We start from the raw sequence: 12,819 nt of genomic DNA on the forward strand, positions 1-12,819 counted from the left end.
TGATATTTAATTAATTTTATTTAATCCAAATGTGGACTTACTAGCCCTCACCATACTACAGAAGAGCAAAATATGGCCATAATGCTTGAAAAGAAAATTGCACAAGCACTTGGGCGCTTCTGGCTCCTTTTGTGAGAGAGGAATTTTCGTCCTTTCAGCTCTTCCCACACACTCTACATTGATCTCCATATGACGATTCCCTCATATCATGAGGCCCTAGACTGAATAATGTTCAATGTTTCTGCATAGATACCGGCTGACTCAGGTCTCAGTTCTACACTGAGGATGCAAATTTAATTACTTTTGGGGATCCCAGGTCTATACCATGGGTGCAATTTGATTTTTTTTTTATATTTTCCTTTGGGCTTAGGGAAGCAGCATCTGTTAGACGTCTTCGCATCCCTCTGAGAGCTATGACTAACTGGGGGAATGATGGCAGTTGGGGAACAGGAAGCTCATTTCTAAACAATAAATGAACCTATACATCACGGGTTTCAAACTCCCCGCATGACGTTGCCATTATGTGATGAATTGCATTCCCTATTCACGGAGCTGGGGGATGCGCATGTCCTGCATGTGATGCAATCAGCCCGTGAGCCCCCAGTTTGACATTCCTATATACTTTATATACAGATACATTCAAAAAAGTATAAATCATAATTATAATGAAACATGTCCATTGTTTTTATTTTCATTACTAAATTCATCTCTCTACAGTTGTCAGGAGGGTGAACAGCAGAAATACCCCTTTTCAGAGTTCACTCTGTAAATTGGAAATCCATACATAGAACCCATTAAATCAATAATTAGCATACATTCTCATCCAAATGTATCTTTATTTTGGAGATTCTCCAGTCTATGAATAATGCTATGAGAAATAAGACTACGGGGCTTGCTGAAGCCCTTTCCACATTCCATGCATTAATGTGGCTTCTCCCCTGTGTGGATCCTTTGATGGGATGTAAGGTAACTGCTCCTTCTGAAGCCCCTTCCACACTCCATGCATTTATATGGCTTCTCCCCTGTGTGGATCCTTTGATGGGATGTAAGTTCATTGCTTATTTTGAAGTTCTTTCCACACTCCATGCATTTATATGGCCTCTTCCCTGTATGGATCATTTGATGGATTGTAAATTCCTTGCTTATTCTGAAGTCCTTTCCACACTCCATGCATTTATATGGCTTCTCCCCAGTGTGAATCCTTTGATGGCATGTAAGATCATAGCTTATTCTGAAGTTCTTTCCACACTCCATGCATTTATATGGCTTCTCCCCTGTGTGGATCCTTTGATGGCAAGTAAGATAATGGCTTATTCTGAAGCCCTTTCCACACTCCATGCATTTATATGGCTTCTCCCCTGTGTGGATCCGTTGATGGCGTGTAATTTCATACCTTAATCTGAAGCCCTTTCCACACTCCATGCATTTATATGGCTTCTCCCCGGTGTGGATGCTTTCATGGCGTGTAAGATCACTGCTGCTTCTAAAGTCCTTTCCACACTCCATGCATTTATATGGTTTCTCCCCTGTATGGATCCTTTGATGGGATCTAAATTTACTGCTTGTTCTGAAGTCCTTTCCACACTCCATGCATTTATATGGCTTCTCCCCTGTATGGATCCTTTGATGGGCAATAAGGGCACTCTTTTGGCTAAAGCCTTTTCCACACTCCATGCATTTATATGGCTTCTCCCCTGTATGGATCCTTTGATGGGATGCAAGTTCATTGCTTGTTCTGAAGCCCTTTCCACACTCCATGCATTTATATGGCTTCTCCCCTGTATGGATCTTTTGATGGGATGTAAGTTCATTGCTTGTTCTGAAGCCTTTTCCACACTCCATGCATTTATATGGCTTCTCCCCTGTATGGATCCTTTGATGGGCAATAAGGGCACTCTTTTGGCTAAAGCCTTTTCCACACTCCATGCATTTATATGGCTTCTCCCCTGTATGGATCCTTTGATGGGATGCAAGTTCATTGCTTGTTCTGAAGCCCTTTCCACACTCCATGCATTTATATGGCTTCTCCCCTGTATGGATCTTTTGATGGGATGTAAGTTCATTGCTTGTTCTGAAGCCTTTTCCACACTCCATGCATTTATATGGCTTCTCCCCTGTGTGGATCCTTTGATGGGTAATAAGGATACTCTTTTGGCTAAAACCCTTTCCACACTCCATGCATTTATATGGTTTCTCCCCTGTGTGGATCCTTTGATGGGTAATAAGGGCACTCTTTTTGCTAAAACCCTTTCCACACTCCATGCATTTATATGGCTTCTCCCCTGTGTGGATCCTTTGATGGGTAATAAGGGCACTCTTTTGGCTAAAAACCTTTCCACACTCCATGCATTTATATGGCTTATCCCTTCTGCATGTCCTTTTATTAACAATCTTGTTTCCATGTTCATTGCATTTATTTGACTTCTCTCCCATGTGAAAACTTTTCTGTGACTCAAGGGAGCCATTTTCTTGAGAAAGTGTGAATATCCAACTGTAATTTTTTTCTTTGCCTTTGCATATATTGGCTGGTCCTTTGGCTTGTGATGGACAGGATCCATTTAGATCTAATGTTTCTTTGAAGAGTCTTACACCTTTCCCAATATATTTCTTCTTTAGTTTTCCTCGTTGATCAATAAAGTCCTGCATCTGAGCAACAATTGAAGATGAGCTTTCCTTATTCCAGTTATTTGACAGGTTTCTCTCCTGCCTTTGGAATTCTGTTTGAATTGCAGGTTTCTCCATTACGTCTCCTTGTCTAAAGACTTCGATTGGTTCTCCAGAGTCTTTATTGCCATTCTTATTCTCACCTTCAAAGGGAAAGAGAAATGAAAGTGAGAGAAAGGTTAGGGAAAAAGATCACTCTGTCAGAAGCTATATTAATTGCCTTCAGGTATTGTGCCAAATTCAAATATATACCGCATATCTGTATCCTTATATTATATAATAATAATAATATAATAGGTATTGAAATGGTATCCTTATGGATGAGATATAAAACCTTGAAAAAGACATTAAGTCAAAATACCTGAATGATATGGAAGCATCTGGGCCAAAATAGTTGAAATCTGTGTGATGGAGTTTGGCATTACCTCAAACTAAGGAATTACTTTGTCACTAAAATGTTTCAGAAGAAATAAGAGGGGATATCTATTTAGAGATGTTTTCATAAGAACTAGCTAATGAAATTAACTACAAAATGTCTTCCTGAAGTCTCTGACTGGAGAGTAGGAAACCCTTACCAAGAGAGACCACATTCTTATAATTCTCCAGCATGACTTCCCAATGCAGAGCTCTTTGTTTAAATTTGTGAATCAGCCAAACATTCTGTTCAAAGAAAATACATTGTATGTTTATATGTGTGTTTGTCTAAAAAATTTAAAAAAAACTTTAAAAAAACCAACAACCAAAAAAGGTAAGTGCGTCTTATACTCCGAAAAATACGGTAAATAGAAACACAAAAGCAAATCGGATCGGATACATCTAAGCAGAATGCCATAGACCCATTTCCATCCTAGGAGCAGTAGAAAAACAGAACTTTTCCTTCTCCCTCTGAAGAGGAGATATCTATTTAGAGATATTTTCAGAAGAACTAACTAATGGCATCTAACTACAAAATGTCTCTCTGAACTCTCTGACTGGAAAGTAGGAAACCCTTACGAAGAGAGACCACGTTCTTATAATTCTCCAGCATGACTTCCCAATGCAGAGCTCTTTGGTGAGGATCCAGCTGAGACCACTCCTCCTCAGGGAAATACACAGCCACCTCCTCAAAGGACACAAGACTCTCCTGAAAGGGGAAAAAAAATACAGAACAGACCGAAGAGGCACTGCAGCATCTTTCCTCTTATTTAGAGATTCCCAAAGCAAACATATACACTAAGGGAAGTAGCTATGCTTAGTAGGAATCCATGGTTTAGATGACAAAATGGGCAGAACAAAAAGCATGTGACTAAAGAAATATTTTAGGCCGAATTTATCAACTTGAATGATTCTGTAGGACTTTCACTGCCATTCAGATTAAATAAGACCAGTTTCCTTCTGGATCAATTGATCTACCAAACAGCCAGCCAGCCAACCAACCATCATCATAATACTCTTCCTTCTGGAACTATTAATCCATCCACAATCAAAAGGCCCTCAGTGTCTTGAAAGAATCAACTGGCAGGTGGGCCTTGGAAAACCCACCAATAAGTGATCCTAACCCTTCAGAAGTGTGCCTGTAGGCGAAGCGATTCTTTCCAGACATTTTATGGGCCCAGGCTATAGAGAAGGCCAGAGTGACTAGAGAGACTAGAGAGAAGAGAAACCCAGTGAGAGCTTGCACCAGAGACAGAGGAGTTGTGCAACATTGTTTGATAGTAGTTAATGGCTTGTGAAAGAGAGAAGGCAACATGGCCTCCGTCGGCATAATGGGAGGCGCTATCTTGGTGTCTCGGCTGAATGAGACAAACTACCTCTCCTGGAATGTGAAGATGGAGATGTAACTGCAGAGGGAGGAGTTGTGGATGATTGTTACTAATCCACCAGCAGTCCTGGATGATGGGGAACAGAGAAGAAATGAAAAGGCATTAGCCAGCATAATTCTGGCTTTAGAGGACAGTCAGCTGATACACGTGAGGGGTCTCCAGTCTGCGAAAGACTGCTGGATGGTGTTGCGCAGTGTATGTTAGAGAGACTGTGGGAAGTAAAGTGTTGCAGAAAGGAGACTCTATATAGCACAACTAAAGCCGGCGGAGAGCATGTCCACACATCTGCAGGATATGAGAAAGACATTCCTTGAATTAGAGGAAAGGGGAATGACATTTAATGAGGCACACAAGGTTTATGTGGTGCTCAGTTCATTGGACAGTTCATGGGACGTTCTTGTGACTAGTCTAGAGTCCATGCAAGAGCAGGATTTAACCATGGCATATTTGACTGGTCGATTGTTGGAGGAGGAGCAGAAACGGCTGGAGAGGTGACCAGGAAAGGGAGACAAGAATATTCAGCACAAACCAGCATCTGCACCAGTCCAGGATGCCAGCAAAGCAGCTGAGACAGTTTATTCAGTGAAGAGATGCTACACGTGTGGTTCTACAGAGCATCTCCAGAGACGCTGCCCAGAGAGGAGAAACAGAGGAGCAGCGAGACAAGGGCGGAAAACTACTCAACACATGAGGTGTCATTTTCCCTGACAGCAACAGTGTCTGAAAACACCAGGAACACTTGGTTGTTGGACAGTGGGGTGAGTCAGCATATTGTAAATGATGCACAACCATTTTCTGGTTTGAAACCAACTATGCAAACATGTGTTAGTCTAGCTAATGGTCAAAGAGCTGCTGTAAAAGGAAAAGGCAATGTGTATGTACCTGAGATAGGAGAAACATTGTACAATGTCCTATATGTACCTGCATTAGATCGGGGATTGGGGGTGGGGGGGGACCGTTTTGCGGTGGTTCTCCTCCTATCTCTCCTACCGGTCACAATCTGTGTTGACAGGGGGGCAGCGGTCGACCACAAGGTGCCTTGTTTGTGGGGTGCCACAAGGGTCAGTTCTCTCGCCCCTCCTGTTCAACATTTATGTGAAGCCGCTGGGTGAGATCATCCATGGTTTTGGGGAGGAGTTCCATCAGTACGCTGATGAAACTCAGCTGTACATCTCCACCCCAAACCATCCCAACGATGCCTTGGAAGTGATGTCCCAGTGCCTGGAGGCCGTGCGGGTCTGGATGGGGAGAAACAGGCTTCGACTCAACCCTTCCAAGACTGAGTGGCTGTGGCTGCTGGTGTCCCGGTATAGCCAGCTGGTGCCATTGCTGGTTATTGGGGGCGAATCACTGGCCCCCACGGAAAGGGCCCACAACTTGGGCATCCTCCTGGACGCACGGCTGTCTTTAGAAGAGCATACGACAGCCGTGACCAGGGGGGCTTTCTATCAGGTTTGCCTGATACGCCAGTTGTGCCCCTTTCTAGATCGGGACACCTTATGCACGGTCACTCAAGCACTCGTCACTTCTCATCTGGACTATTGTAACGCTCTCTACATGGGGCTCCCTTTGGGGTGCACCCAGAGGCTCCAACTGGTGCAAAATGCGGCTGTGCGGGGGATTATGGGAGCGACGGGGCGCTCCCACATGACACCTCTCCTGCGCGGGCTGCATTGGCTTCTGGTGGACTTCCGGGTGCGCTTCAAGGTGTTGGTGACCACCTTTAAAGCGCTCCATGGCTTAGGGCCGGGGTACTTACAGGACTACCTTCTGCCACCAATTGCCTCCCACCAGCCAGTTCACTCCCACAGAGAGGGCCTCCTCAGGGTGCCATCAGCCAGACAATGTCGGCTGGCAACCCCCAGGGGGAGAGCCTTCTCTGTGGTGGCACCTACCCTCTAGAGCAGTGGTCCCCAACCTTTTTATCGCCGCGGACCAATCAGCCTTTGATAATTTTACCGTGGCCCGCTGAGCGCGCGCAGGGGTGGGGGCTTTGGGCCACACGTGCGTACCTGCGCGGGGCTCTCTTCCCTGGAGCCTTTGCGCACAGCCCAGGAGCTTTTGCGCACGGCCCAGGAGCCTTTGCGCTGCAGCGTTCATGTCCCCCGGCCGCTGCGCGGCCCGGTGCCAGGTACTCCACGGCCCGGCACCGGTCCGCGGACCGGGGGTTGGGGACCACTGCTCTAGAGCTATCTACCCCCAGAGATACGAGTGATCCCAGACCTCCGGACTTTTCGTCGGGCCCTAAAAACTTACTTTTTTTGGTTAGCCGGGCTGGCCTGATTCCATGTTGGTTTTAACATTTGATAATGATTTTTAATTGAAATGTTTTAAATTATGGGCCAAATTTCATTTAATTATTTTTAAAAATTATTTTAACTTTTGTGTAAAATGTTTTTATTTTGGCTGTTCCCCGCCCTGAGTCCGAAAGGAGAAGAGCGGTATACAAATCTAATAAAAGATAAAGAAAGAAGATGAAGATAATCTGTTAAGTGTATCCAGGTTAGACAGGCAGGGTTATGAAATACTGTTTGCAGGAGGGCAGTACTCCATTAGGAAAAGTGGAAGGATACGCGCACGAGGGGTTAAGAAGGATGGCCTGTACGTTCTTGCAAGGCAGGAGAATAGTTGTGCATATGCACTTATGAATGCTCCCACACATGACAATTGCGTACATTTGTTGCATACACGATTGGGGCATGCAACTTTCGATCTACTAAAGAAGATGCCAAGCCTAGTTGAGGGGTTTAGAATAAAGAAATGCAATATGTATTTAGATTGCGCTGTTTGTAAGGAATCAAACTCCAGGGTGTATCCTGTAAGTAAGAAAAGCTCAAGGCAAACAAACAAAGTATTGCAGTTAGTACATGCTGATTTGATTGGCCCTATGGCACCCACTTTAGGGGGAGCTAGGTATGCCTTAGTCATAGTAGATGACTACAGTAGATATGGGTTTTGTTATTTGCTAGAAAGCAAGACAGAAGTATTACAACAATTCAAGCAATGGGGAAAACTTGTAGAGCAATGGTATGGTTGTAAAGTATGCCAGCTGCAAACAGACAGGGGAACAGAGTTTATGTCTGATAATTTCCAATAATGGTTAAGTTTAGATGTACGAATCCATATTCGCCGGCTGAAAATGGAGTGGTTGATAGAAGAAATGGTGTGATACAGACCATGAAGGACTCATTGCTTGCTGATGCAAGCATGAGTAAGGTTTATGAGGGGGGGACCTACAGAGACAACAAATTATATAATTAACAGGATATGGAGTGTGGCGATAAAGGAAACGCCGTATTTCTTGTTGCGTGGAAGGAAACCCTCCTTGGCTCATCTAAGGACATTTGGCAGTTATGCCCGGGTGCATAGTCCCAAAGGCACCAGGGACAAAAGGACAGAAAAAGGCCAGGAAGCTTAGGTTTATTGGGTATGAGCCAGGTTCCAAAGGTTATAGGTTTACAGATGGAACCAGAAAGGTTGGGATTTGTAGATCTGCTAGTTTTGTGGAGCAGAACAATTGGAATAGGGTGCATGCTAATCCTGATATGTTCATGCCAATGCATAGCACTAATTTTCTGGAAGGAAGTATGATAAAGGAACAACATGAAGGCAGGTCAGAAGTAGATATAGAAGAGGATAGACCTGTGATAAAAAGTAAAAGCACAGAAACGCTGGAACGGATAATACCAAGGAGATTTGAAAGGAGTAATAAAGGTATACCTCCTGAGCAGTTCACTGCAAGTGGGGTTAGAGTAAGTGGCATTCAGGAACAACAAGATAAATTGAGGAAGCCAAAGTTAATGAGAATGACAGACAGGCAGATAATCCTGCGGAGGAAACTGAGTTAGTAAAAAGAGAAAGTAACGGTATCCAGCCAAGGGATGGTAAACAGGATGTAATGGAGAATAATGAGATAGAGTATACAGAGTCAGTAGATACTGACTGTAGGAATATTAAAGCATTCAGCTGTTCAGTTTTAAATGGGAGGCATGTCAGAGTAATGATGATTTAAAACTGACCAGCCACTTTAAGACTGAGGATGAGTCAGCAGGGTTATTGCCACTTTAAGAAGCTGTCTATATAAGGGAGGCCATGAGAAGGCCTCTCTCTCTCCCTCCCTCCCTCTCTCTCTCTCTCTCTCTCTCTCTCTCTCTCTCTCTCTCTCTCCCCCCCCTCGTGTACCTTTCTCCTCATTGTGTTCTATCTGCATTGTAGTTCTCAGTGTAGAGTTGAAGATTGCTTGCTTGCCTGCTATGTGCCTACCACGTGTATGAATCTATATAAAAGTCTTGTATATAAACCACTGTTTGTAAGACAAACCTCTGTGTACTGTATTTTGCTCCTGGGTTGTCTCAAAATAGTAGTTACACTGTGCACACTTGACAATCCTCAACACCTTCATAAAAGTGCTGGGAGAGCTCTGCCATTGATCTGTGTGGTGTGCCATCAAAATCCAGAGACTCTGCCCCTCCTCAGATTGCAAAGAAGCTGCTGGTATTGTGAGCCATAGGCTGGCATGTAAATAAGAAAATGGAAAACATTTTCTGAGGAAGACATTTCTTAGCCTTTGCAAAGCTGGTTTGTTTAGCCTCCAAATCCAGGCACAAACCAGGGAATTAATATTTACTTTGAAAGCGAAATTTATGTTCTCTTTCAGAGCAATTTTTACTCAATGATTGTAAACCTTCTTTTCAAAAATGATAATTTGCCAGTTTGAATATTTAAATATTTTTCAGGATCCTTGCACAAATCCAACTCAAAGAATTACATTAAAAAGGGGCACCATGAAGAATTATGTAAAACATTTTTTATTGAAAAGCATGGAGAATACCGTGATTCCCAGAAAATACAATCTATCGATAATAAGACCTAGCATGATTTTCCATGCTGCTCATAATATAAGCCCTACCCCCAAAATAAGCCTGAGTTCAGTGCATCATCAGGGAGGGTGGGGCAGTGGACATGGCCATCATAGGAGATGGCGAGCACATGTGCGGGGCCAGATAATGTCTGGAAGCAACTTCCCTGCACGAGGGAAGGTGGAGGCATGCGATCTGTCCCACCATCTATCTTTTCTTCCGTGGAGTGCAGTGGTGGAGCTGGAGGATCAGGCTGGATGGCAGGGGCTGAGAATGTAGGAGCCCTGCCATGGTGCCACCCCTGCCTCGCCTCATAGAAGTGGCACTGGCAGAGACGTGGGTGGGGTGGGATAGGTATGCAATCTGGCCTACCAGATGCGCTGTGTGGACCCTCTGCCCATTCTGTCCATGTTTGCTTGCCCGCGACTACTACAGAGCAGGCAACCTCATGGCATGTCTGGTGGGCTGGATCGCATGCCTTCCCCACCTGCCCCCACACATCTCTTGCTGGTGCCCCCGCAAGGTGAGGGAAGGCAAGTGGCAGGGCAGGGTGGTGCCATGCCACAACCTGTGCACATTCGGCCCCTGTCATCCAACCTAATCCTCCAGCTGTGCCACACACTCTGTAAGCAAAGACAGGAGGTGGGATGGTGGCTGGAAATGATGGGGCTTTTCGACCCTCATTTCAGAAGGAAGGAGAAGGAAAAAAGGGAGAGCAGTCACTTGAGAGCTGCCTCTTCGCCAGCTGCTCCCCAGGCTTGCTCACGGAAACCTGGCATGGAAGGAAGGGTCTGTTTTTTTCAGATTTGTCCCGGCCCTCCCATCCCCTTTGAAGCTTGGCCTCCCTCTTCGGAGGGTGATAGAGGGCAAGGCTAGGCTAAAGCACAGGAGAAACATGGGAGAGAAGCTGCACAGCGAAGGGCAAGGGGCTCACCCGCCTCTCCATGAGACCTCTCGGGTGAAGTTATTCAGATTACATCCTGGCGTGTTTTCGAAGGGAGAAGGCATAGCTGTTGTTGCAGACCTATGGTTCTGCAAAGCCCATGAGGTTTTGCATGGAGAAGCAGATTGCTTCCCCCAGGGTCGACCTCGGCACCCGCTTCAGACAGAAAACAGAAGAGCTTTGCTCTTTTTCTCCAGGGCCTTTGAAATCCACCCCCCCCCCCTTAAAATTCTGGGCTCTGGCAGTGGGGACGCTTTGTCCTTTGCCAAAAGTGTCTTGCGAGCGTCCACTTGATAGCCTTCCCCTCTCCCCACACAGTTCCCAGGAAGAGAGAGGGAGCAAGAGAGAGACGAGTAGGGAACAAACGGAAAGGACACCTGGACTCGTAGCGCTTTCTTTTGATTTGCATGCCATGTTCCCTGAGAGGCCTCATGGAGAAGTGTGCGAGCCCCATATCTTTAGCTGCTGGGTGGAGGGCTGGGCTGGGCTGAAGCAGAGGAGAAAAGAATGGGGGGAGAAGCAAACCTCTGCCTGCTGCCAGTGTGCCCCCCCCCAGTGGTCCCAGTTGCTGTGAGTGGTGAGCACATCAAAAACAAAAAGTGGACTTGCGCACTGCCCCTTGTTCTGTGCATGATGGTGAAACGCAGAGAACAGCCATCCTCCCTTCAGGAAAGAGCCAGGAGGCATTTCAACAGTAGGACAAGCCGGTCTTATTCAGATCACATCCCAGCATGGGATCAAATCCCTGCAGGATTTTTTTTTTTAAATTTCCCTTCCAAAATATGCAGGGGCAGCACTGGCAGCAGGTGGAGGTCAGAGCCATGGGGTTGCCCACTTCCTGTCCAGCAGTCGCTGCAAACACATTTCAGGCAGCTGCTATAAGCTGAGTCCTGCTTTTCCCTTTTGACGAACTTGCCACTACCTTGCAGCAACTGGCATGAGTGACTGCCTGCGCTGCTGCTGGCTTCACGGGAGCTCTTTGTCCTCCTGGCAGTGCTGCTCTCGGCCACACAGATTGGCTGCTCCTGCCTGGAGCAGGGCGAATCGGCCAAGATCTATGATCTCCCATCACCGGCCTGGCAGAGCCCCTTTGCCAGCAGCCACTGGTGGAACCACGCCACCTTTCTCACTGCTGTCCTTGAGCTGCTGAACGCCTTCCTGCAGGTTTACTGCAGGCGCTGGGCTATGAGTTGTGCCTGGCACTGTTCGAGCCCTGGCCCCGGTGGGTGCTACTTCTTGTGCTGGCTGACTGAGGTAGTGTGGGCGTCGCAGCTCCACCTGCAGCAGAGGGGTGCTCCAGAAGTCATAGATCTGGGATGATTGACCCTGCAGCACACAGGACAGCCCAGTAGGATGGCCGAAAGAACCACTGCCAGGAGGCCAACAGCAGCAGAGGCAGCCGCTTGGCAGCCAGTGGCCAAAAGTGTCCCAGCAGCAGCAGGCCCAGCAAGCAGGGCAGATGGAGACCGGGATGTGCTGAAAACTTTAGCCACTGTGACCGAGGCAAGCAGGTGTGGGATGGAGAGGGTGTATGTAAAAAAAATAAGACACCCCCGAAAATAAGCCTGAGTGCTATTTCGCGGCCTAAGAGAATATAAGACCGGGTCTTATTTTTGGGTAAACACAGTAATTAGCGAAAGACTTTTGTATTTAAAAAACTAGTCTTCAAAAAATTCCTAAAAAGAATCTCCAACCAAAAGCAGAGGGCAAAATGGCAGAAGACACTACATGTAATTCTCGACTAACAACAGTTTTTATTGTTTAGTGACTGTTCAAAGTTACACAGCAGCGAAAAAATGACATGCTCATTTTTCACACTTACGACTACTACCTATACTGTCCACATCAGTGGTGGTTTGCCCCCGGTTCGCACCGGTTCTATAGAACCGGTAGTAAAACCAGTGGGAGGCCCTGCCCACTGACCCCACCGTAATCAAAACACTTCTGCGCATGCGCAGAAGAGCGCACACACACACGAGCGAAGCAAGCATGCACACACAGCCCCGCTTCGAACCGGTAGTAAAGGTAAATAGAATCCACCCCTGGTCCACATCCTCTGATTTCCTGAGGGAAATGGAAAGTAAGAATCTAGTAAATGAATGTTCTTCTCTTACCTGAGTTGGAGGTTCAATCCTCGTTTCCAATCCCCCAAAACAAAGAGTCAACTTCCTTCTATTCTTCCCTATGAGGGAGACAGAATTTCAAAAAGCATCATTAGTGAAATGGGAGGAGGAATGCTATAGAGGAGAGGACACAGAGAAGATGAAAAAGTTAGGATTGATCAAAGGTGTGGAAGGACCTTATATTACCTCCTGAGGTATCTTGAATTGGATCTCCCTGAGGGATTCCCCTGAAAGACAGTTCTTGAGGGAGATTTGACGGATGCCTCTTTCTCTCAGGATCTCTGATCTCCATTGCGAAGGACTTGAAATAGGAGAAAAGAATTAATGGACATCACATATCATGAAGTGGTTTCTTTTCCAGTGAACACCACTGCAAATCACTCGGTGTCGATCAATTAGGCTGGGAAGGAAGAAAGAAATCCCTGTGT

General features: G+C 46.0%; 1 pseudogene; it reads right to left on the reverse strand.

Annotated features, from left to right (window-relative positions):
- Positions 1–12,419, reverse strand: part of LOC139312222 (zinc finger protein 208-like) — a 29,698-nt pseudogene extending 17,279 nt beyond the window's left edge.
- Between the last annotated feature and the right edge of the window lie 400 nt (positions 12,420–12,819).

This window comes from Pituophis catenifer, unplaced genomic scaffold, assembly GCF_029215685.1.
Source record: "Pituophis catenifer annectens isolate HBS135680 unplaced genomic scaffold, rPitCat1.0.hap2 SCAF_2, whole genome shotgun sequence".
Taxonomy (NCBI): Eukaryota; Metazoa; Chordata; class Lepidosauria; order Squamata; family Colubridae; genus Pituophis; species Pituophis catenifer.